The following is a 26982-nucleotide window of genomic DNA, read 5'->3' as shown; positions in this document are numbered from 1 at the left end:
TCAGGTGAGTGTTTTGGGGGGGAAGGGGCAACAGACACACAAGATTTTTTACTTTAATGCAAAGAATGCATTAAGGTAAAAACCTTCTGCCTTTAGAACCACTTTAAGTCATTGTTTATATGTGTGTTTCAGTGCAGAAAAGCAGTTTATTAGTCAATTCATGAGACGTGATGTAATGAGAAATGTAGCAGTCTGTGGTCCTCTGGGACAGTACTGAACATAATTGGCTGGATTTCACAGAATTGCCAGTCAAACATCTCTGGAAATAATTTAAAATACTGGCAGCAGTGAAAAGGTCTTTCATAATTGCTGACTTTGTTGCCTTAAAGTGGAACTTCACATAGATGGGAAAGTAAATCATATTTACTTTTTTTAAAATATTTTTTTTTACATTTCTTTATCAGTTTCCTAGTTTCCATGCCTAGGCAAATGATGTCATACATCCAACGAGTCTTCAAGGGGGGAGCATGGGTTTTCTCAGCTAAACACACCCTCCTGCCTGCATGCCAGAACTAAGGGCAGATTGCTTCCAGGCAATAAATGCTACTTAAATCAACTGCCCCTACTCAAGATGGCAACAGCCAGAAATTCTAGGGGGGTGTTTTTCAAAGTGATTTCTCAGCACAATAAACCATGGAGACATAAATGAATGCGGGAGTTTGCTTTGAATGTTAAACGTGAATTAAAGTGTTACCAAACCCAGGACCCTGCATCCACTATATCTGGTCTCCCACAGTACACAGAACATGGAAGTGCAATTATTTTAGTAAATATAAACTGCTAAATACCTTTTCTCATCAGAAGTTAGAGCAGTCTTGCGACTTCTATCAGTGTCCAGCCCAGCACTAGCTAAAGCTTGTAGGAGGAGTTTTTTCTTTCTGCTGTAGGAGGATGCAAAACCTCTTATCTCTGTCTGGACAGTGCTGTCCTGTCCCCTTGCCCTCTTCAGCAAACTAGTATTTAGAAAGAAATCCTCAGATGCCTGTTCGTGGTCGTCCTCACAGGACTGACAGGCCACTTATGCTGTCTGTAGATGATAATTTAATGCTTCTCTCCCGGAGGGCAGTCATAAGGCAGTACACTGGTCGAAATTCGGCAAGTTCAACCGGGACTGGCCAAATCTGAATCTGTGTGTGGCAACCCCCCAGTGGACAGAGGTTAAATGTTTGATCTACATCTGTTGAAGAGACATGTTGAACAATTTTCTTGATAAGCAGCTGCAGCCACTGATGAACTGTTAGAATTCAGGCGGAGAGGATTCCTCCACCCACTTCTTGTGTGGATGGAGGAATCCATTGGTTGAGCAAGAAAAAAATAAGTGTCTGGCTAGCTTTATACTCTGTGGCCAGGCTCTGAACAGGCTAGGCACTATAGTTGATTATGTCTGTACATGATTTTTATTTTAACCTCCCTGGAGGTATTCCTGAGTGTAGCTCGGGGTAAAGTTTAAGTACCACAAGCTGTAACCCCGAGCTACACTCGGGAATACCCTGCAGCGCTGCTCCGGGATCTCGTCTTCACTTACCTTGTGCTTCGCTCCCGCGATGTCCCTCCTGCAGTGTCCCCTGCAATGTCCTCCGGCGGATGCCGTCTTCTGTCTTTTGGGTTTCGTTCCCTGAGACGTGGGGACAGAATGGCGGGAAATTTGAAAGTTGTAAAAGTGACATTCACTAAATTCACTAAAATCACATAGTAAAACCTTACTGTATCAAAGCATTTCACATACATTTTATCCCTAATGCTTTGTCCTGTGCCCTGCCTGCATTTTTACTGTTCTTTCTGCCTAGAAACTGAGAAATGTCCATGGTGCCCAAAAAGCATCCCTTTAGGTCAAAAGTGGTTTTAGACCAGCTAGAGAACAGCGATAGTAAATCAGAACCACTTGCAGAATTGAGTGATAATGATTCGTGGGGAAATTCGTCATCAGACACTGAAAATGATTTTGTGACTTTGCTCAGTGATGTGCCAACTTGGCGCTTTATTTCAAATTTCAGTGTTTTTGGTTTGATTATATTATTGCATTAAATTTATTATATTATTTTTTATGATTATTAAATTATAATTTATGATTTCGTGTTTCAAATTTTATCCTACCCGGGATGTTTACTAGACTCTTGTTCGGACAGATTTCAGTGAGCTATTCCTAAAAATTACAGGCCTACAATTAAAAAAAACATATTTCCATGCAAAAAAAATACCGGTTTGAGCACAGAAATATTGACATAATCAGACCGCTGGGGAGGTTAATATACTAAATGTTGAGAGGTCATTGATCTCTCTTCTGTCACCATATTTCTTGTGAGAATACATACTATACTGCAGCATACATACCGTATTTGCCACTACTTCTAAGAGTTACTACTCTGCAAAGACAGGACGCTGATATCAAAGTAAATTCAGGGTTTTTCGCTAGTTACATTAATAAAAGGTGGAATAATTTTTTTTTAAATCTCAATTAACTGTTTGCTTATCTACCTGGAGTTCAGCCTAAAAGTTGAACTCCCAGGTATGGATTATTTTGCATAGTTCCATTGATCCAAGCTGGATCAATGCAAGTATAAATATGTCATACCTGTGGGACAGCTGTTGAAGCAAAGTAGTTGCCCCTATTACAGTGATCACAACAGTCTTCCATGTTCCATGCCAAATGGCTGTTCTGCTGCATAGTAACCACAGAGGTTCACTCAGCATGGGTGCCATTCACAGAACGTCTTGCGTTTTTCCTCAATTAATGCAAAGAATTTTCTGATTTGATCAGGTGCAGATTGCAACATCACCACTCCACTTTGTCTAATCAGAGAATGCCTTGCAATCACTTAGAAAAATGCAAGTCATTCTGTAAATGTTGCCTTTCCTAGTGTGTGACCCCCAGTGGTTACAGTGCAGCAGAGCAGGCGTTCAGCACGGGACCCAGAAGATAGAAGAGATCGCTGTTGTACGGCAGTACAGAGGCACAGAAATCTTAGATCCTTTCCAATTACTTTCTATTGAACCAGAAATTGACAGCCTGACAGCTTTTTAGAGTAATCATGCAGTAGGGGTTTCTACACTGTTAATAGAAGATGGATTGAAACGAAGATTGGAGTTTTCATTGTGATCTGTTGAGGATCTTTGACAATCAATTACTTCACAGAACCATCAGCTAGAAAGGTCAGTGAGGGCTTATTTAAAGCTTTTTTTTTTTTTTTTTTTTTTTTTTTTTTTTACTGCTTGTTGAGAATTTGTAAATGCAGTACTTTAACTCGCTTCTCTAACAGCCATTGTGCCAAAATGGTCACCATGGGAAACCTCTATACATCTATACTATATCGGCATTTACTGGTGCCACTCAGGCCATACTTGTGCACAATGCCTTTTGATCCCACTGTCATTTGACAGTAAAAATCATAGGCCATTCAGAGTGGCTATGGCCATAGTCTGGGTACAGGTGGCTGCGTTCCATTCATGTTCCTTTGTTTTTTGTGGTTAAAATAAATGCTGAGTCTGTACAGCCTATGACCTTTGCTATCATCAGCTGATGATCTTATCAGTGTGTCTTGCAGACGCAGTTTAAAGTCACTGAAAAACTTGTATAGTCCTTTTCATTTAATTTATATGTGCTTCATTTAAAGCCTAACTCTGGGAAAGCTAAAAACCTCCCGTGCAGTGGGGCTGCCCCTGCACTGCAAGGGTTGAGTGCTCATTTATGTCTTGGATGGAAAAGCAGTTTTACTCCCCTGATCCTCTGCTCCCCTGGCTCACGGAGCTCTCCCATAATCTGGATGTGGACTGTCCCTCAGCATCCTCACAGTTAATGCAGGACTATGAACACTGTATGAGGACCTTAGACCGATGGATCTTAAGGGGGAAGAAGCTGCGGGGATCTGTCTTGCAGCATAGAGGAGACTGCAGGGAAGATCCGGTAAATGAAAGTACTTTTCCTGGTTCCCTAGATATGAATGAGCAGTAAACCTTTGCAGGACAGGGACACTGCAAGGAAGGGTTTTTAATTTCTCTAGAGTTCAATTTTAAAAGGTAACTCCACTTTTGTTGAAGAAATGGCAAATAAAAAAATAGCAAATACAATTACTACATGGCGTCGGCGCCATGTGTTTTTATGACGCCGGCAACTTACCTCCGCCATGTCCTTCCCAGCGCCGACGTCATGGGATTCCATGATAATGGCGACCGGTGCAGGAATGTCTTTGAGCGCATGCGTGAGTAGTAAACTCTCATGGTGCATGCAGGTGACATACGTCGCTATTAAACTATCGGCCGCTGCACTAATAGGACCACTGTAGGTGTGTCCCCATTGCAGCTCACTTGGCAATCGGAGACACCCCCCCCCCCCCCACATCTCTAGGCAAAAGTCTTTATCTTCTGTTAGGGACATATATGCTGCTGGTCGTTGTTTCCAGAATCCAGCGCTGCTTTCAGCTGACACTGTTACAATCCGGGAAGTACCATGATACACATGTGACCACAATGTTTATATCCCCGGGAATGCAGTTTATGCACATCTGATTATTGTCTTATTTATTTTCGCAGTTTGTAATGTTTGTTTACATTGATTTGCATGCATTTTTGGAGGGAACATGACATCATGGGGCGGGGCCAAGCTCATTTCACTTCACTCTGATTGGTGGATAGTTTTCTTAAATACTTCTCCAGTTTCTATCACAATTTGTCACATGCCTGATGAAGGGGTCCTGCGAGACTCCGAAACATTGCCTTGCTGTAACTATGTGATCGTTCATTAAAACCTTTGGACCCATATTGGTGATCCTCAGTGTGCTGGTGACATTTTTCCCTACAGACACAGCTGATCACATGATGTGGTAAAAGGCCAATCACAGCGGCCTTTTACCACGTGATCAGATGTGTCCAATGACACAGCAGATCTCCGGGTAAATACAGATACCGGTTATCAGTTGCACTTTCCTCACGCTGTCACAGTTTGAGGAAAGTACTGCTGATAACTGGCAATTGTCAGAGAACAGATAGGCACTGATCATCAGTGCCCAGCAGTGTTGCCCAGCAATGCCACCAGTCAGTGCCGTCAGTCAGTGCTGCCCACCAGTGCCATCAGTCAGTGCTTCCCACCAGTGGTGCCTATCAGTGCCCATCAGTGCTGCTTATCAGTGCAGCCTCATCAACGCACATCAGTGAAGGAGAAAAATTACCTGTTTGCAAAATTTTATAATGGAAACAAAAAAAAATGTTTTTGTTTTTTTTTTTTTTTTAATTTTTTTCTCTTTTTTTGTTTATAGTGCAAAAAATAAAACACCCAGTGGCGATTAAATACCAGCAAAAGAAATCTTTGTGTGAAAAATGATAAAAATCTCATATGGGTACAGTATTGTATTACCGCGCAATTGTCATTCAGAGTGCGACAGCGCTGAAAGCTGAGAATTGGCCTGGGCAGGAAGGGGGTATAAGTGCCCGGTAGGCAAGTGGTTAAGGCCCCTTTCACATGGGCGGTTAGATTTCAGCTGTTAGCTGCAGTTAGAGGAACTTCTTTACCACAGCTAAATGAAGATCATGCATCCCTATGGCTCCATTCTGCGTTTTAGCAACGTTTTCATAACTTACTGTTTTATGCGTTTAGGAAAAATAAAGTTGAGGGCGTCCAGAAGCAATGTACCGCAGCTATCTGTACATAAGTTAATCGCAGTACAAAGAAAAAAATTAGTAAACCGTTGCTATAGAAAAGGCAATAATTTACTACCACATATAAACACAGCTGCTTGTAAATGCAGATAAACGCAATGTACAAACGCAAGTGATCTCTGTGTAGCAGAACAACCGGCCATGTAAAACTGGCCTAAAGGATGTTTATAAAGAATATTATTTTTTAATGAAAAAAAAATATAGTTGGGCTGTAAACCAGTTTCAAACTTTGGTAATCTACATTTACAGTGTAAGTGTCTTACCAAAATGCCATCCTCTTTATCATTATATCTGACATTTCAACATTGCCCTAAAAATGTCTCAAAAATTATATGTCATGGTCACAAAGTCGTCATGTCAGGAGACTGATAATGGTCAGAATCAAACTGTTTACATGACATTTTGCCTTCCCTGATTATAATTGACAGTTGGGCATTTTATGTACAGTATATGGATGGATGGGCACGGTAATGTTGAATTCAGCAGCTAGGCAGCTCGGTTTGAGAGCCAACAGAAATCACAGCGCTTATATGCCACCATGGGTGTTGCTAGCACAGTGCTTACAGTTATGGCCAAAAATATTGGCACCCCTGCATTTCTGTTAGACAATACACCACTTTGCCCAGAAAATTGTTTCAGTTACAAATGTTTAGGTATTCTCATGTTTATTTCTTTTGTTTGTATTGGTATGACACAAAGTGGAGAAACAAAAAGCCAAATCTGACACATTCCATGCAAAACTCCAAAAATGGACTGGACAACATTATTGGCACCTTCTCAAAATTAATATATAAACCATGTATTCACCGCACAAGTGTGATGTGAAAATATAGAAGACCTGACACTTGAAAAAGTGCACAATATATCACTAACCTAAATAAATACATAAAATGTGTAAACATGCAGCTGCGCAATAGTGAATAATCCAATAATCGACTCATGAACTCCAATAATCGACTCCTGAAACAATGATGAATAAAAGCCGCTCAGCAAAAAAGTATGTGAAACACAATAGCTAAGTGGGAATATGATACAAAATATACACAAACATTTAAATCCTTATTTAAATAATTTTTGACATAAGTCCACCAACTGAAAAATGAAAATTTTGATGAAGTGCAAAGTCCTTATTGATCCACCGAGATCACCACGTGAACAACACAATGATAATTGATTGAGTAAAGTGCACTCAGATATTACCACGTGCTCCAGAGGAAAACCTCCCCCAATTCAGTGGCACTCACCAGATATCGTGGCCCATCCAAATCTGATAGGCAATAGCACTTGTGGTGTGTCAGCATGGTACAGATCATCAATCAACAAGCCCTTCATCAATTAGAGACTGATAAGATGGCTGGACATCCTCCAAACTATTACACTCCATAATCGGAGAAATATGTGAAAGGAAACACATAGCGTGAATCCTTTTAAAACCATTTATTGGATAGAAAGTATTGCACTCCCATGAAATAAATGAAAGCATGCCAAAATATCCACAATAACCGTTAAGGGTATCTGCATATCACATGCAGCAAGCGTCTCACCCAGGGGTGGACTGACAACTCATGGGGCCCCCGGGCAATAGGGGATCATTGGGCCCCTGTGTCCTCGCCCAAACTCAAAAAACCCTATGAAATAGGTACCAGGGGCATCCCATGGGGCCCCCTACTGACCCCGGGCCCTCGGGCAGTGCCCGAGTTTCCAAATGGTCAGTCCGCCCCTGGTCTCACCCGATCCTCCTCGCTGCTCGCGAGCAATACGTCGCTTCCGGCAGGGGATGTATTGTGGATGCCTCATTCCAGAATATATCATGCGGCCCGACCCTGACACGTGTTTTGTCAACCTGACTTTATCAAAGGGTTCACCTTTGGAGCGGAACACCTCAAAATTGTAAGAAATAATTTCATTCCAAGTATGTGATGCTCATGTAATTTGTGTATATATATAGTTTAGGTGCTGAAATAATTAATTTCCCATGCCAGGAAGAGCAATGCAAGTGTCAAAAATGCTGCCTGCTGCATCATTTTGGTGTACTGCAGTGTGATGTAAAGTAAATACATTATGTAGCTGCTTGTAGCAAAGTACATCTTCTGGGGCAGCACTTGGGGAACACTAAGCAGACTATGCAACATGTCAAGCACCCTGTTTTTTAAAACGGTATATGTGATGTGTCAAACACACTTTTTAAAACGGACATATGCACTTCTATTGGTTAAAAAACCAGCTGTAATTTATTTGTTGCAGGTGTCTATACAGTGCCAACAGTTAATGCAGTGCTTTACATATTGTACATTAAACCCAGGTTCACACTTAATACAACTTTGAAAGTGTGTGACGTCACTTGAAGTCACACAATTTCAAAGTCGCTTGTCAGTGCAACTTCAGGTAAGACATCTGTCTGACTTCATGCACAGATGTCTATGCAAGTTGCCCCCGAAATCTCTAAAAGTAGTGCAGGATTTTCAGTCGCACCGGTTAGAATGGTTCCATTGCAAACAATAGGGTGCGACTTGACAATGTGAAATCGTATGACAAGTTGCATGAGTGTGAACCAGGGTTAAAAGAAAAGTATGGGATTAAAAAAAACAAAACAAAAAAGTACGTATTCCTCTAGAAGGCTGTGGCTTTCCCCCGCTGCCTCTTCACTGATAACTAAGCGATCAAAGACCACTGTGACTGTCAGTCACCTGCTCTCTGCTCTGCTTCTTCAGTGCTTACTGGAGTGCTGGGCTGTGGGGGATGGGAGAGGCTGGCTCAGGCTCTCAGCGATGTGCTGCGAGACTGAGTCAGCTGCTGATCAGACATCTGCGTGGATCCCAACATTATTGTTGGGATCACTGCATAGCAGTCGGTTGAATTTGGGTCACAGGAGTCCATAACTAAGTGCAGTCCTGTGAACCCTAGGAGAGGTATGGCCAAAAGAGCTTTGGCCATGCTTCTGCTTTTAGGAGATCCATCTCTGCCCTCAAGGAGCTTACAGTTGAAGGTCTGCATCTCACATGTATACATACATGCAAACACACACACAAACTTGGGCCAATTTAGACTAGAGCAAATTAACTTATGAGACCTATGAGCAGGTCTTTGGTATGTGGGAGGACATTGAAGTACCCAGAAGAAACATGCAAAAACTCCATGCAGATAGTGTCCTGGCTGGGATTAGAATTGATGACACAAGTGCTGTAATGCAGAAGTGCCAACCACTAAGCCAGTAAAAACTAGCATGTGTGTATACACACATGGATCAAAAAGCACCAGTGAAATATTTTCTGGAACATTATAGACAGATATTCTTTCATAAAGTTTATAGCGCATTGATATTATATCACAAATAAACCGTTTTTAGTTCTTTTAAAAATGGATGTAGTCTGTAGTCAGTCTATATTTACCTGTCCCTTTTTTTCTTGTTCTATAACTGTAGTATTTTATCTAGTCAAGAATTAAAACTGATGCCGGAAAGGCAGGAAATATTTGTCGCTTGTATTGCATATCTGTGTTTGTGCTTCCTGTCAGTTGAACCACCAGCAATTACAGATGTTGCAAAGACTGCAAGCTTCATTGCAAAACATCCAACTATCATCAGCTTAATTATCTGGACAGAGGTGTTGCACAGGAAAGGCATGGTGTATGTATTTTGGAATGGGATTTTGAATTTAGAGTGTTTGTTATTTTTAAAGTCTTAATAAGAAAACAAATAATTTTATTCATAGAAAAACCACAAGTTTTGAGCTCGTCCTGTGTTTCACCACTGTCTGAATCATAGAAGGTATCAGGGAGTTTGCTGTGCTAGAAGGGATGATGTGAGTTGATAAAATAAAAATAGTGAGCAGAACTGCTCTTTTAAAGATCAACTCTGGGCACAAACACTTTTATTTAAATATTTTCCTTAGTAGCCACAAAGGATATAATCTACTTTATGCACATCCAATGCCTGTGCTGTATATAGGACAGAGACAGCAGGGAGACGGCAGGCCCACTTGTTACAGGCTGCATGTTGAAATCTATAAGAGGGGCGGATCCAAGACCAGACTCACTGCACAAGGAGAAAGAGCAGCAGTGAGCGGTCTTCATTACAGGAAGCTCCTGTGCACACGTAAAGCTGCATGCTAGATTACTGCACAGATCATTCTGGGGAAAGTATAGTGGTAGATACACAAGCAGATTTAGATGAACTTGACTAACAAATTAAAGCTGAACTTCAGCTAATTCTTTTAAACCACATCCATTCTCTGATTCCCTCGCAACTATTGAATTAGGAAATTATATGTATTACGTCAGTTCCAGGTTTACACCGGTCATTCCTTGACTACAGTGGTCTTGTCCTCTGTGAGAGTAGAGCACTGAACTCTAGTCAGCTCCCATTTCATAAAGCCTGTACACACTTGCACAGTCAATAGGTGCTTGTCACCATTCAAATGTGGACCCAGGGTTGGAGGCTTCATCTCACCTACGGGCTCCAGGACCCATACCTGGAAGAAAACTGCAAAGCCATTTGTCTCTGCTAAAAGCATTTCAGAGCCCCTCACCCTGCATGGGTGAGAAGAGAGCCCTAGGGTGATTGGTGACATGACAAATAATACCACAAGCTCTTTAAGTTGGCTAAAGAGCCATCCAGTAATAGAGGAATTTGTGTGTGTATAAATTTCATCCAGAGCCCTGAGCAGGCTTTTTTTCTGGAGGTAGAAGGAACCTATAAACTGTGAAATGGAGCCTAAATCTTTACTTATTGGTTTCATGCAAAAAAAAAAGACTGGGTCGCTCTCAGGAGCTCAGTGAATTCAAACGTGGTACTGTGATAGGTTTCCATCTGTGCAATAAGTTCATCTGTGAAATTTCCTTGCTACTAAATATTCCATGGTCAACTTTTGTTATTATAACAAAGTGGAAGCAACTTGGAGCAACAGCAACTCGGCCACGAAGTGGTAGGCCACAGAAAATGACAGAGCGGGGTCAGCGCATGCTGAAGCACACAGTGCGCAGAAGTTGCCAACTGTCTGCAGAGTCAATAGCTAAAGACCTCCAAACTTCGTGTGGCCTTCAGATTAGCACAACAGTGAGTAGAGAGCTTCATGGAATGGGTTTCCATGGCCGAGAAGCTGCATCCAAGCCTTACATCACCAAGTGCAATGCAAAACCTCGGATGCAGTGGTGTAAAGCATGCCACCACTGGATTCTAGAGCAGTGGAGACGTGTTCTCTGGAGTGATGAATCATGCTTCTCTGGCAATCTGATGGACGTTTCTGGGTTTGTCGGTTGCCAGGAGAATGGTACTTGCCTGACTGCATTGTACAAAGTGTAGCATTTGGTTGAGGGGGATTATGATGTGGGGTTGTTTTTCAGGGGTTGAGCTTGGCCCCTTCGTTCCAGTGAAGGGAACTCTTAAGGCGTCAGCATACCAAGACATTTTGGACAATTCTATACTCCCAACTTTGTGGAAACAGTTTGGGGATGGTCCCTTCCTGTTCCAACATGACTGCGCAGCAGTGCACAAAGCAAGGTCCATAAAGACATGGATGAGTGAGTTTGGGGTGGAAGAACTTGACTGGTCTGTACAGAGTCCTGACCTCAACCCAATAGAATACCTTTGGGATGAATTAGAGTGGAGACTGCTAGCCAGGCCTTTTCATCCAACATCAGTGTCTGACCTCACAAATGCGCTTCTGGAAGAATGGTCAAACATTCCCATAGACACTCCTAAACCTTGTGGACAGCCTTCTCAGAAGAGTTGAAGCTGTTATATCTGCGAAGGGTGGGCCACCTTCATATTGAACCCTACGGACTAAGATTGGGATGCCATTAAAATTCATGCACGCGTCTCAATACTTTCGGTAATATAGTGTGTGAGATATATTTATTTATTTTTGAAAGCTGTATCTTCCCTTTCTGCATCCACAATATACACAGGACATTTCCTTATTGTGGAATGTGTGTTGAAGCTGCTTGTTTGATTTTCAAATTTTACATGGAAATAAATTTTGATGACAGTGACTTCTTGTTCTATTAAAACGCAAACACAGTTCAGAAAATGTTCAGCAGGTGCAAAGCAGGTGAAAAGAGCTTCCCTACACACAAAGAATCATGTTTTAAGCCATGTCAGGATTGTCACATGACTTGCTTGTGTTGGTTTGCACCCTTGAAAAATGTAAAGCTGAACTCCAGCCTTACCCTCAGTCTTGCACAGTTGTGCAGGTTCCTCACTTCTACTGAACTTCTCTCAATGTGCATGAGAAGCTGCAGCAAGTCAAATAGTAGCCACATCATTTACTGACTGGAAGAGGTCCAGCATCATCTAGCACTTTCCTCCCCATTCTGCATATCCCTGGGCCACCCCTTTCATTCATTGTATAATAGTTCTTTTTAATCATAGAGGTTTGGCGTCACATGGAGCCATTGCCTAGGGTGGTCTGCATGCAAATAAATCCTGCATAGTAATGCTTACTCCACAAGACCTATACCCACCAATGAAGGCATTTTGATTTTTGCATAACTTCTCCCAACAACCAGCACACTGCTTGTATCAGGGCCTAGGACTCTTGATGGGAGTTCTGAGACAGGGTGCTGTGATGCTTCCAGGATGCGATGTAAAGCCCCAAGCAAGCCCTCCTAAACAGCCTTGATCTGCCTGCATTGCAGAGAGAACTACAGGAACTTAGTGATGCATCATTGGGTCTAAATTAAGGTATCTAATGAAAATGGGCTTTAACAATTTCATTTTCACTTTGGTTAGGGAAGAACCGGCAAGGCAAAGCACATGCAGATTAAACTTCACCTTTAATATATTGGGAAATATTTTCAAAAAACAAAGGTGGGGCAGCTGTCCATAGCACCCCAGTAAGTATTCTTTTCCGAAATCATGATGAGAGAAGGGCCACATCTAACCTGAAATTTTACACTTTGTTTTTATTGATCTTTGAACACACTCTAAATAGGGTGTTCCTACATGTCAGGACTATGCTGTTAAAGTGGTTGCAAAGACAGAAGGTTTTTTACTTTCATGCATTCTATGCATGAAGGTAAAAAACCTTCTGTGTGCAGCAGCACCCCCAGGCCCCTCAATACTTACCCGAGCCTCATCACGATCCAGCGATGTGAATGACAGCCTCAGCTGTCAAAGGTCTCTGCCTCCTCATTGGCTGAGACCGCAAGCGGGAGCCATTGGCTCCCACTGCTGTCAATCACAGCCAGTCAGCCAATGAGAGAGAGGGCAGGGCCAAGTCACAGCTCCTTGCTGCTTGCTCTTGGGGCACCCCACAGACAGGAGGAGCTAGGAGAGTCTGCGGGGGGACCCGGAAAAAGGAGGATCCAGGCTGCTCTCTGCAAAACCACTGCACACAGTAGGTAAGTATAGACATGTTTGTTATTTTACGGAAAAAAGAGAGAACCTTTAGAATCGCTTTAAGCTGGGTATACACAAACTTTAATTCAACCAGGGTTTCGAATGAAAAAAACTTGAGAGATCCCCTCAACACAAGTGATGTGAATGCAGAGATCTCTCCCGCTGCACTGTTGTATTGTGACAGCAAGTACTCCCCCCTCACAGATCAGTTCTGCAGGTTATTGGCTGCAAACGCTGATTGAATGATGGTTTTCGAGCATGACTATTTGACAGAAGCCTGTTGTTGGACTGGCTTCTGTTGAACAGAGGAGTACACACAGACTGAAAGTGATTAGGTTACTACTGAATCAAGTAAAGCAGGCCATATACTGATTGAGATTTGGCTGATTCAGCAGCCTGGCCAAATTTGATCAATGCATGGCGATCCCTGTTTGACTGAAGTCTATCGGACATGTTGGAAAACTTTTGGGCTGTTATTCTATAACACAACAGGCAGTAAGAGGTAACGGTAAAGTGAGGTGAATTCCTTTTTAGGCTGGTCCTAGTAGACTTTTTTTTTTTTTTTTTTTCCAATGAGCCAGCAGGTGAGATAGATGAAAGAATCCTCCCTCTCCACTGTGCCATTGTATTCTGACATCGAGGACTCCTCTGCTATCGGAATACACTGATCAGTGGTTGCAGCCGCTGATCCACAAGTTTTCCAATATTCCTGTTTGCCAGAAGTCAATTGTGAGTCTGACGAGCGGGAATGGCCAACATATATGGATTGAAAGTCAGTTGTATGGATTTTAAATCTAAAATCCTCAATTTACCATTTTCTTTTCTGGTGACTGATCACCAGGGTAAATAGAGAGGGTAAGCTTCCCAGTGAGGAGACGGACTACAATAAAAACTTGATGGGTTCTTATACTTCCTTTCTCTGTTCAAAACTAAGATCAAAAGTTTTTTGGTTTTCTAATAGAAAGTATGAAATGTATATTATACATATAATGTACAGTATAAGTGAGTGACCAGGTCATGTATGTCAATAATGACCCTAAACTTTAATAGCTGTGTCTCCAGATCATTGACTTCAAAAGTACTAAATCAGAGGATTAGTTTAGCTGCCAGGCAACTAGCAATTTTAGAAGAGCAGTGGTCATATTTTTCCCTTTTAAATTTAGTGAGAGTGTCCATAGGTTCTTTTCATGCATATCTGAAATTTGAAAATTCTCAAACTTCATCCAAATAAATAATCCTGTTAGCAGTAAAACCGTTGTTTATATGATGGTTACAGCAGAGTGATGTGCCATCCTATCTGGGCTAAGACACAGGGTGAATAAAATACCCAGTGTAGGGAAAGCATGTACTTTCGGCCAATAGCATCCTGTCTTGATTCAGCTGGTTAACAGCTATAGGGACTAATTGTATTCCTTTCTGTTTCCATGGCTTGTGAAGGATCACAGTAGTCATATGTGTTTCTGTCCCTGTATGTCTCGGCTGCAGGCACACAATGCTTTCATGAATAAATGGGTCACATTTTGCAGGCTCTTTTGCCATAACTCCATTTGAGCTGCTGGTCATGTGTCACACATTGCACACAGTTTTCTGCCAGAGACTTGATAAGCACATGGTGAAGTGTAGCGTCTCTATCAGAAATACTGGAGGCAATACCACCCCTCTGCTAATCAAGTATAATAAAGTGCTATGTTCTTTTTGTGCAGTACCTATGTTCAAAGCATATCCAGACACCAGTCTTGTGGTAGCAGTATAAGGCTGCATGCACACTAGTGTTTTTAAGCTCCTAGAAACTGTTAGCATTTTTTTTTCCTGCTCCTAGAAGATAAATAGTGTTATGCTATGTGTCCATGCACATTACTATTAGCATTTTTTGAGCGTCAGTGCCTAGGGGTAGAAAAAAAAATGTTTTTGGGAGGGTTTTTTTTCAGCATAAAAAAGCTACTAAAAGGCTCCCAACCGCTCCCCCCCCCCCCCCTGCAAGTACTGTTAAAACGCTAATAAAACATGAACGCTTATGAATGTTACTAAAATGCTACTAAAAAATCCTATTACCAGCATTTTTTATCCAGCATTTTTTCCAGAACTTTTTGAGCTAAAAAAAATGCTAGTGTGCATGGAGCTTTAGTTTTTATTTTATTTATTATATATATATTTTTTTATATTTTAATCTGGTGATCCTGCCAGTAAGACAATCTGTCCCAGGATGACAATGCTCACTAAGGCCTTTATTTACACTTGTGTTGCTGTCTGAAATGCAATCTAATTTCAAATCACTCTTCAGAGAGCATTTGCCTGGCAGTGAGGACGTGTTGTATTACCTGTCAAATGCTCTCTGAAGAGCAATCAGAACATGGATTGCACTTTAGAGAGCAACACAAGTGTGAAGGAAGCCTGAGCCCCCGGTCACATGACAGATGATTTTGAAATTGTGCGACTTAGTGACTTGCCGATTTCAGTTGCAATTTGCAAGACATCTGACACAGATGTCTATGCAAATCACAACAAAAGTAGTGCATGCAGTACTTTAGAAATCGGTGCAGCTCTGACCAAGTCAGAACCGCACCGATATGACTGTTGTAATAGCGGACAATAGGGTATGACTTGGCATATGATTTATTTGCAAATCGCATGCCAAATTGCTCCCCATGTGACCAGAGTGTTAGTGAGCATTGCCATCCTAGGACAGAATTGTGTTACTGACATAAGGAAAGAATAAAGCGAATACTTGCCACCACATTTTAGGACTGGTAAAATGTAACAGATTACACTTTTGATTGAGTTTTACCCGCTAAATGCCAGACTACCACAGCACAATTGCGTGTAGTTGTAGGGTGGTTGCAGTGCACCCCGTTCACTTGAATGGGTGGTGTTTGGTGGGCTGTAGTGTCTGCTGAACATGACAGAATAATTCCTGCCAGAAGCAAAGCATTGCTGCTGTGGCATGTGTACACCCCCTTCCCTGCATTTCCAGCTAAAGGGGTAGCAGTTGTGCCCTTACTGTACTGTGTTTTTGTCTGACCAGTGTTGTCTACCTAGGCTGCTCTCCTGATTTGCACTACAAACACCTCCTGCTCTCCCAATTTCCATTACATACAGTGGTGTTGCTATGTAGTCCACAGAAGCTTGGAAAGCTGATAACACTGAGTTTTCTGTTTGGTACACAGAAAGTTACTGAAGATGTCTATCAGGATCAACAGGTATTTTTCTGTGTTTGCAGGAAAATGTGTATAGCCTGAAAAACGAAAACGGACGCAGCCACCACAATCAAGTACTGGTAAGCAGCAATTATATTCGTTTTGTTTTTATGTTTAGATACTCTGTTGGATTGTTTTCTTTTTTTGTTTTTTTCCCATTTTTATATACAGTGAAGAAATTTAAGAATTTCTGTTTGTTTTGTATTTTGCTTTTTGCCCATGTTAGGGAGATTTCTCATTCCTGACATAAGAATTTAAAAGTAAACCTGACATGGAAAAAGTATGGGGCCACTCATTGCTCATATACTTCTCAAAATGTAACCCTCTGGCTTTAATGCTTTCTCAGTATAAGCCACTGATCTAGTACAAATTTGTAGGTCACGGAAGTCAACAAAAAGTAAGTACTTATTCAGGAAATTTTTATAGTGATTCATTTGAGCCAGGTAACTAGCATTTTCAGAAGGAGGGGTTGGTAACGGCTATCTCTATGTTCTCTAACAATATGTTTCCTTTAAAGCAGAAGTAAACTCGAATATCCTTTTCAGCCATGGAAGCTGACATGCTAGCCGCTGCTTGATCTGCAATTGCCCTGACACCAACCATTTTTATAGCTTGACAGTTTGGTTGACCACACAAGCAACTATTATTCAGTTATCATTCACAGCATGCCTTGAATGTACCTGTTTTGGGCAACAGTTAAATTGATGGGTTTAGCTCAACTTATTAGTGTACCAACTTGGGTTCTATGCCTGATAGGCTGGCTATAGACTTAGCCAACAGGTATAAAGATGCAGACAGGTAGTTTTCAAGACATCTTCCTGTCTTCAGAACTGCTGAAGCCTGCTATGATACTCTGCATCTACTTCCATCTAGGGAAAACTCTCAGTCCAAATTTCTTTTGTTTTTGTTGATTTTATTTTTTTCCAATTAAAATTAAACTGTCAGCTTAAAGGGAAAGCATAGTGTTTTCAGTACATATTTTCTTCTTTATGATCAGGACAAAAAAAAGCTTGAAAAGTAAAGATTTCTTTTTTTTTTTTTTTAGCCCAATAATTATGAAATATATTGCATTTTAATATTATGCAGTGTTTTATCCAGCCAGCTAATGGTGCTGTAGTCTCTGTTTCACATTATTAGCATGATTACTTTCCGCTGTGCCTAAAGAAATAGTTTATTGACTTCAAGTAACCTTATTCTCACTGAGAAAAAATTTTCCTTTGACGTAGAATGAGAAACTGACACTTCTGGGAGTGTCAATGTCTAATGCTAGGTACACTTATTAGCTGACCGAAAAAAACTGAGAGGTCACTGTATTAACTATGCAATGTTAGTGCATTGGTATCCCATGCTGAGCTATTGGTTTCTGAGACCCCGCCAGAACATACGGATTAGCGCTTGCATCCATTGGCTGCCAGCGCTGATCAGATGCCCGTTCGACAGAAGCTGGACAGGCTGCTGTACACACTGGCTGAATGTCGGTTGGCTCAACTCAATATTCGAGCAATGTGTACCAGCCTTTAGTCCATTTCTATGCTCAGTGGTTCCTCCTTCTGACCTCTATACCACTACTGTACTGGACACAGAGATGCTGGGACTGCTGAATCATTTATAACGCCCTTGTTTCACCTGCCCAGAGAGGGTCTGCCAGCTAATTATTATGGTTGTCCGGTATGCAGGGGCGGGGGTGGTTGGGTGAGATGGTTTCAGCAACATGCACAATAAAGTTTTACAATATGTTTTTAGTAAAGCCTTTGTATGTTATGATCCTAGAGTGATCATATCCAGTTAATTTCCTGGCACACACAATTCTATTCTTCTTGATTAGTAACAAACAAGTGCTGATTCACACCACAATTTCAATGTTCCATCTGCAATTTTGCATGTCCGTTTACATGTGTTTTTGATACATTTTTGATGGGTCTTCAAAGTGTCCAATCCCTTTTTTTTTTTTTTTTTTTTTTTTTTTTTTTTTTTTTTTGATTTGACTCTTGAAAAATTTTAGGACAGTAGTTTCTTATGTGCATACCAGTGTATTTACATTCATTTAGATGCACTTTGATGAGTTCCAGGCTAGAACACTGCAGCAGGTTGTACTTTTGTTGAAAGCACTGGAACTGGCCACACTGGTGTGAACTAGGGACATTGGACTACAAGGCAATTACTGTATGTTTTAAAAATGCACTTGAAAGCATCTGGTGTGAACAAGCCCAAAAGGGGTAAAAAAAAAAAAAAGGGGGCCTCCTGCCCTCGCATATATCCAGCACCATGTGCCTAAGATCAACTGCTTGCAGCCTGGGCCTCCTAATCACCCATCGTAGTGCAATGAGGAAAAGAGCCAACTGGCAAGGTAAAAAAAATCCTTCACCAGCTTCTGTCCAAAGAAAATAATGGACTATGCATAAATTGTCAGTGAAAGCTTCCATGGAAAGTCTTAGACATTGGCAAAACATCAATTTTGGTAATAAAAAACAAGCAGGTGTCTGTGAGATAAAAAGTATGACAATGCCGCCCCATATAGGGGAAATGGCTAAAGGAAACCTGTCGTGAAAGAAACATGTAGGTTGATACTGCTGACCTCCTGAAAAGCCTGGTTTCCTGGCTGTAATGCTGATACGATGGCTGCAGAGGTTTTAAGGCTTGTTCAGACTAGCTGCTGCATTGCAACGCATCACCTGGTGTGTGGTGCAGTCCAGCTGGACCAACGCAGTGTTGATGCGCCAATACAGGCATGTTGCACTGTTCACTTTTTTTTTTTAAACAAACTTTATTGAAATGTCACACAGTGACACCTCATAGAATTCTATTGGCTGGCGTCTGGTGACTTGCACTGCGCTTGCACGCAGTGGTGTGAACCAGCCACACTGGTGATAAGGCATTTTGCCTTGTTTTGCGGTGGGACTGCGTTGAAATAGCCACCCAACGCAGACCCAGCACACCTGGTGTGAATGGTTCCTTAGTCACTAATCGGGAACATGAAGAATTCTGATTTCACTTGCTGCATGCTTGTTTTGGGTTTATGACTCAAGACACCTTGAAACCTTCTTTTTAATAAGGAAGTCAGCATTGGCAGCCTGTATATTTCTATACAACTCATCCACAGTATATGCTCCAAGCCTAGTAAGGCAGCCAACTGATGACATTGGAGCATCATATTTTTTAATGTAAAAACCTAATGCTCCATTCACATAAGTTTTTTTTTTTTTTTCAAATTGTGGGTGGAATCGCCGCGATTCTGCCCATGGTTTGAAAATGTGCAATCACGTTTTCAAGTGCCATTGGTTTCGATGGCACGTGAAAACGCAGGGTTTCTTCCTGTTTTTTTTTTTGTTTTTTTTTTCTATGCGGCAAACACGCCGTTGTCGCACAAACAAAATAGCAGGATGCGCAAGGCCCAAAAAAGGTTCCGGAACCTGTTTTGGGTGTTACACATCCTGCTATTTTGTTTGCGTGATCACAGCACCTTTTGTCTTGTAGAAAAACACACCATGGTCGCAGAAAAAAAGCGCTGCATTTTTCAGGTGTCGTTGAAACGAATGGCACCTGAAAAAGCGTTTTCACACTTTTACAGCGCGTTTTCAAATCGGGGGCAGAATTGCAGCGATTCCGCCCACAATTTGAAAAAACCTAATGTGAATGGAGCCATAGACAGCCCCAATTTCGTCTGATTCCTGCTGGTTCAGCCAAAATATAATCTGTGGCTGGCGTTGTGAGCGCCACCCTTCAAGTTGTCCACCTGTGACTACATCATATAGGATAAAGTCACTGTTCAGGTATGCAGCTACCTGAACACAATAGCCAGCAGTGGAAATTCCTCCATCAATGCTTTAAAGGTTGATGGAAGGATTGGTTGACTTCTTCTATTCAACATGCTGGGCTGAAGTAGAGAAATTGAGCCGTGTATGGCCAGCCTAATAGTTACCTGAGAACAAAAAACCTAATCACAAGGGAGTTGCATCATTAGTTACGCTGTGCTGGACATTGTGAGCACACATGTTATTGTAGCTCTGGGTGTATATAGGGTGAATTCTCTCTGCTGGTTTTGTTAATAATATAATGGGATTCTTTATTGCTGACCTTTGACTCCAGGACATTTAACTTAAATGTTAGGTAATGAACCATGCTGTTCGGTATATAATTAAAAACACTTTGATCTTTCTCTTTATGAAAGGTGGTGTAGCTCAATAATGTGACTAGCTTCATTGTAATGTGCTCTTGTCCCAAAACAGATTATTATTTTTAATGACAGTTTTTTTTTATGCTGTTGCTCTACATGAATATAACATTTATATAGAAATGTGAGCAATTTACCGTTATAATCATATTATAGAACGTTTGTTTAAGGCTGCTTTTATCAGCAATGAATTATCAGACACCTTCTGTTAACTATGTCTAAATCCTTTAGTGAGCCTGTCATAGCCTGAAAACAAGTAACAACTTTCCTGAAGAGCAGGCACCAAGTACTTTTGTTAGACATCGTTCAAACACAGCCCATTACAGCGTACACCCATACAAGGGTCACGTTTACCCGCAACAGAATAGACAAGTGTTCCATGAATTCCCGTGCAGGCAGTCCCATTGATGTCCCATAACTTGGAAAAAAAAATATTTATTTAGAAAGCAGCATATGTCCACATTATAGTTATGCTACCAAAAGTATTGTGTTGTAAGCTGCCTCCAGCATTGCGTATGTTTCTTCTTGCCAGAGGCTGTCCTTTTTGCTGAAGCCCAGAGCCATGAGCAGCAGTAAATCTTTAGACCTCTACATGCCAAAAGCATTGAGAGCACATGAGCATGTGCTGAGCAAGGTGAGACCGTGTATTTCTGGATTTTATTCTGTATAGGCACTTATTTTTACTTTTACATAAATCTGCAAAATATCTGCTATATCTGCAAAAGGGGGCAACCTGTGGTGATCTAGCAGGACTTAATTTTCTGACTAAAATTCCACTTTAAGCAAAATGCCCATATAGCATATGCTCATATTCTATATGGGCAATTACCCAAATACAGCCATACACAGCTATTCATGTCTGTAGGTGGCTATATGCAGCACTCTTGCTTTGCGTGCAGGTGTTTATGTGAGCACCAATGTATACCCAAGTACAGCCATTGATGTCAATGGACATCTGTATTCCGCTCCTGGACTTTCCAGGTAGAGGAAATAAAGCTGAATTTAGAATGCACATGCCCAGGCACCTGTGTACAAAGGGGCCTACATATTCCTGGATTACTTCCTGCTAAACATACAGAGGTTATAATGCAGATTAATTGTCCAATTAGTTTGCTAGAGGCAGAACAGTGACAAAGCTTAATTGGAAAAGTAATGTACCCTTTTGCGGCTGCGCAGTGCAGCTGAGTTGTGAAAATTGCAAGCCTGGACAGAACTACAAATCCTTACGAAGGTAAAACTTTAGGTAATACCTACATTTCCAGGAGTTTGCTTGTAGTTTTCCTTTAAAAGTAAAACCGTGGCTGTGCAGTGTGACAGATGTGCTTGATTCACAAGAGAGAGCCAACAACATTCCAAATGTCTTCCAGGATTTAATAATCAGCCTTTAAATCAAGTTAATTTACATATTTAGTGTACGTAGTACATCTTGAGGATCTTCCCAGCTTCCTATATTTCTGTATTGCAGAACTTCTTTCAATGTTATTTAGTGATTCTCGTGAAAGAAACAGGGAAATAATTAAAGGGAACAGAAAAATGGGGAACAGGGATCTAGGCAACCTTTGTGCATTAAAATCAAATCAGATAATAAAATACACTCCTAAGCATATAGGAGTGGAGCAGCTTGTCACAAGCTAATGTAAAAGCTCTAGCTGCCCTTCATGGGCAGCAGATAGGTGGAGTGGAAAAGAAAGTCCTTTCAGGATCCTTGTAAGAAGGCAAAGCCACAGACCCGCAATGTGCTGGAAAGGTAGCAGCGCCTTCAGCATCTTTGAGGCTTGGAGACAACTTACACTTCCAGGTTGTGGGGAAGCAGTGACTTTGCTATGGCTGCTCAATTCTAGGATCCCATCTCCCTTTTTTTAAGCCCAAAACATGCTTATAAATAAACACCATTTTCTCATTGTCTTTATAGCAGTGCCTAAACATATCTATACCCAAAACATACATACTGTACATGCAATCTATTACAGCTTACCATTCTGTTGATTTGATGGCTGCATTTTTTCTTGTAAGGCTTTTTTCCCTAATTTTACAAGGACACTGGAATTCTAGCATGATCACCTGATATTTTTCTGTGCTTTCAGCAAATGTTAAAGAAAACCTATGCAGTCACAGCATCTAAAGCTGGGCATACACTGGCTGAAATCTTTTTTCTGTCAGTGCGTGGCCACCTCTGCTCATCAGAAATCGAACCTTTAAAGCGGAGCTCCACCCAAAAGGGGAAGTTCCGCTTTAAGGACTGCTCCCCCGCTCTCTATTAAGGATTGGCACCTTTGGGTAGCGGGTAACCGAATTTGACAGGTACCCGCTCCCACTTCCGGTCTGATCGCCTAGGCGATGGGAAACGGAAGGTGTCCTCCCTCCCTGTAGTCTTTTGGGACACATGACGGGTCCCAGAAGACTACAGGACTATTCATGAAGCGCAGCGCTACTCGCTCATGTGCAGTGTGTACCCGGCTCTGAAGCCGCAAGCTGTCACAGCCGGGTGCCCACACTGAAGATGCCGGCCTCCTGGAATACAGGCCGGCCGGTGAAACGAGCTGCGGGGGGGGACACCACGGGACCGAGGGACAGGTAAGTGGCTGTTTTTTAAAAGTCAGCAGCTACAGTTTTTGTAGCTGCTGACTTTTATTTTTTGATAGGTTGAATGGAACGCTGCTTTAAGTTGGAAAATTTCAATCAGCTGCTGCAACCAAATGCCTGCAGTTGTATATTCAAAGTCAGAATACAGTGTTCTGGCAGGCGGATTCCTCCATCTACCTCATTTATGTGAATGGAGGAATCTGTTTTTTGTTTTTTTTTTTCCCTCCCCATTTTGCCTAATGGTTGAATGAAAAGAATCTAACAGTGCATGGCCAGTTTAAAGTATAACTAAGGGCAGAGTTTTTGTTTTAGATTTGGATAGAGTGAAGATGGATCAGAACACCTGTTAGTTTTTATTGCTGTCTGTGCCCTTGTTGGGAAAAGTCACCCTCTCTCTTTGTCCTGTTTACAATTAACGTTTACAGTGAAAGTAAAAGAAAATCACAATTTTGGGATGTCTGCAGAAAAGCGATATAGTGGAAATCTTCCAATGAGGACACTAATTTTGGTGTTCTGGGGAGCACCAATGGATTCCCTTTTTTTGCAGGGATTTCCTCTCACATCCTGTTTTGCCTTTGGGACAGAAAGTCAAGGGAAATCTCTGCAATGGGACACAGATGGCGAAATAATGTACGCATCGCATACATACACACGCGCCCGCATACATACGCACACACTATCCAAAATGTATAAACAAATTTTGCTTAAAGTTCTACTTTAAGGAATGGTAAGCTGCAAAATGAAATTTCTGTTCTTGGATGTTATTTGCTGATACAGAGCCCAGCTTCGTTTTAAAGATGTGGTACTCTTTCAATTAAAATCTTCTGTTTTTTGATGGTGCCAATGCTAGCATCCATATTACAAGGTAATTGGTAACATAATATAGAACTGGATCCACAAAGTGGGGGTTGGTGGCTGTTGTCTGTATATAGAGCCTTCCCTACACTTGGGAGAGAGAGATCCCAAGGGCATTCTGCCATTTAACACCATTCTGACTTCTATGAATGTATACATAACAGGTCCCCTGATTAGTTGTTTTAATTATAGTTCAGAGTGACACATCAAAAAAAAAAAAATACGAAGCTAGCCAGTACTCTGAGAACTAGGACATGTCATCTGAGGATCTAAGGGATGCAAGTGTAACAAGACACTGCTATCATGGCTAATGTCTTTACTAAAGCCATAGGAAACTCATTTAACCAAAAAAAATTGTATTGGCAAAATTTTCACTCTGATGAGGGATTTGTGATTTAATGAACTACAATTGCATGTTTTGAGTGCGTTTTGTGAACATGCATGTTACAATCTATTTTTAGGTGCGGGCCCCCCCTCTCAGGATATTTTAAATCCTTAAAAAGTCAACTGACTGAAACTACTTTCTATGGCATGCATTTTTCTTTTTTTTTTTTCTTTCAAATGCAACGTTGGTAAATGTGTTTCATTGCAAAGTAAACTGCAGTATAAAAGGTGACCTAAAGCCTTTATTATAGCTGGCTGTACACCTATGTGTTGAGGTAAAAAAAAGATAATGCATCGCACTTTGTACGGTACGTTGTGGTGGTATTCATTTAAAAAGGCACTCCAACAGACAACTACAGTAGGTGGCAATGTACCTGTGTGCAAAGCCTACGGTGGGCATTGTGGTGCTCCACATAATGCATAATTATATTTTTACGTAATTATTTCTGTGATCAGAAACGTGAAAGTGAGGTTATACAAATCCAGCTTGTTTCTTTAAGGGAATGTATCATAATTTAGTATATAAATACACTGTCAGCAAGTGGCAATTGTGGCTTCTTTTTGCATGGTTTTTCAGCCTTTCTTGCCAAATTTGCTGAAAAACAGCCTTGCATATCAGTTATTGTCTAAAGACAAGAGTCATGTGTTTTCTTACTGGAATCTTGGTGTGGTTTGTGTATTTCTTCCAGATCTGTGCAGTAATCCAGTGTGAAATGTAATCTATGCAGGAGCTTCCTGTAATAAAGACTGGTCACTGCTGCTCTCTCTCCTTGTGCAAGGTGACTGGTCTTGTGTCTGCCCCCCTGTACTTTTTCCAAGGCAACATGTAGTGGGTGGGGTGTGCTAGGTTCCTTCCATATCTCTGCTCTCTGTACAGGCTATGTACAGCACAATGATGATATAGATGCTACATTTACAAAGTAATATCTCAAATTGCCAAGGCATTTTGTGCACACAAAGATGGCTATACACTGTTGGAATTTCAGCCAGTTTCTGATGAACCAGCTGAAATTTGCACGGTGGCTGACTCTGTGAGCCTCCTCCCACCTGACATCCTTCAATTAAAAAATAGAAGGAAAATTGTGGGCCAAACAGCAGCAACATTGAAACAGGTGCAGCTGCTATTTTGGGTACTGTAATGGAACCGACCCAGACTGCACTTGAGTACTTCCATTAGAATATCACTTCCCCGTCTGAACACCAACTACAGACACCACAGCCGACCATACAAGACTAGAGGACACCAGTCTTGAAGTAAGCCAGGAGGTAGACTAGTTTACTTGAACACAGATACAAGACATATACACTCCGGGGACAATTACCCCTCCCTGCATAATGACCCAGGGCGGGGCAATCTACATTTAGTAACGAGACCCACAGGTGTTCAAACTTCACACCAGCAGACAGTTCCATCAGGAGGGAGGGCTGCTGGAGACCCCCCTACTAAGCTAATACACACAAACCCATACATCCCATAATAGTTTGCTCCCAAACCAGACAAACAATAGAACAATAGGATGCAGCCACATGACATTAAACAATCAACAACCCCCCACTCCAATATTAGGACAGATCACCCTGTACCCCTAACAGGCACAGGGTGATTTACACATAAGAGGGATATGGGGAGCTGGGTTCCATGGGCCCCCCACCCAAAGTGACTCCTGTCACAGGTACTCTGACCGCAACCACTGGTGGGATAGCCCAGCAGTGTAGTGTGGAGGGATGAATCTGTCAGTACTCTTTAGCTCAGCCCACAGGCTGAACGAAAAACAGTGTATAGCCAGTGTAATATAGAATAAGTAATATTAAAAATAAATAAATAAGAATGTATCGTCTGTATCCTATAGAATATTTAATAATAAAAATAAGTAATAATAAAGAAACTGTCAGAGCAGTGACTCCCCTCCTCTCATCACCTATTCAAGCAGAGATTCCATTAGAGAGAAAGAGAGTCCAAAGGAAAAGCGTTTCTGCCGAGCTATTTCTTTAAAAACACACACAGGCCTCTTGCACGTGTTACTGATGTTTAAGCATCTACTTTTTTAACATAATTTCAGGTGCTTGTTTTGCGCATATTCACAAAATATATTCTTAGGGAAAATTGACTAATATTTATGCGCGTATTTGCGTGCAGGCAGCATAAATAACTGACCAACAATACAGATTTTCCTTTTTTTTTTAATTTTTTTTTTTTTTTTACTGAGGAATACACTTATTTATGCTCCTGTGTGCAAAGGCACATTGTAAATAATGGGCTGTATTTTATCTCCGTAAACCCCTTCCCCGCTGTACTGAGCTTTTTCAAGCTGCAGTGTGCAAGAAGCCGTATTCTGTTTTTAAAACCTCTGAATCAAGACAGTATCAGAAGGTGGTTCCATATTTCTTTTCTGATAACCTATTGATTACGTCCAGTATTTTGTATGACTTGGGCATGGGAATGACACGTAGAGTGACAACCAGTGGATGTGGGACTAGAAGTCCCAGCATATACACAACAGCCCTGACCATAAGCTTTCTAGTTTAAATATTTATATATGACCCAGTAAGTGGATGGGTAGCTAAAACAAACATCTGCACTGAGAACATTTTGTGAAGCCACAATAATAATAAAAAGTGCAACTCTTTTCATGTTATGTTGCTTTTAAACCCTGCAGTCCCCCGAAACCTGCAACATTTTACTTAACACATTGACTTTTTTTTCTTTTTCTAATCTGTCTTTTTTTATTGGTCCTCTCCCACTTCATTGCTACCAGTTGCTCAGTAAATGACAGGAAGAGGAACTAACACCAAGCCAGTGCATGAAGAGC

At 41.3% G+C, this 26982-nt stretch overlaps 1 protein-coding gene across 2 annotated transcripts in view; it reads left to right on the top strand.

Annotated features, from left to right (window-relative positions):
- The window catches only part of ELF1 (E74 like ETS transcription factor 1), a 170554-nt gene that overhangs the window by 67662 nt on the left and 75910 nt on the right, over window positions 1–26982 (top strand). For both annotated transcript variants that reach the window (XM_089668801.1, XM_089668802.1), the window contains one exon: window positions 16203–16259. The gene's annotated coding sequence lies outside the window, so the exon portion shown is untranslated. The remainder of the gene's footprint in view (window positions 1–16202; window positions 16260–26982) is intronic.

The sequence above is a fragment of the Staurois parvus genome, unplaced genomic scaffold (genome assembly GCF_062004578.1).
Source record: "Staurois parvus isolate SC_StPar_1 unplaced genomic scaffold, SC_StPar_1.0 ptg000064l, whole genome shotgun sequence".
NCBI lineage: Eukaryota > Metazoa > Chordata > Amphibia > Anura > Ranidae > Staurois > Staurois parvus.
The sequence above is the reverse complement of the archived record's forward strand: the minus strand, read 5'-3'. Positions and strand labels throughout refer to the sequence as shown.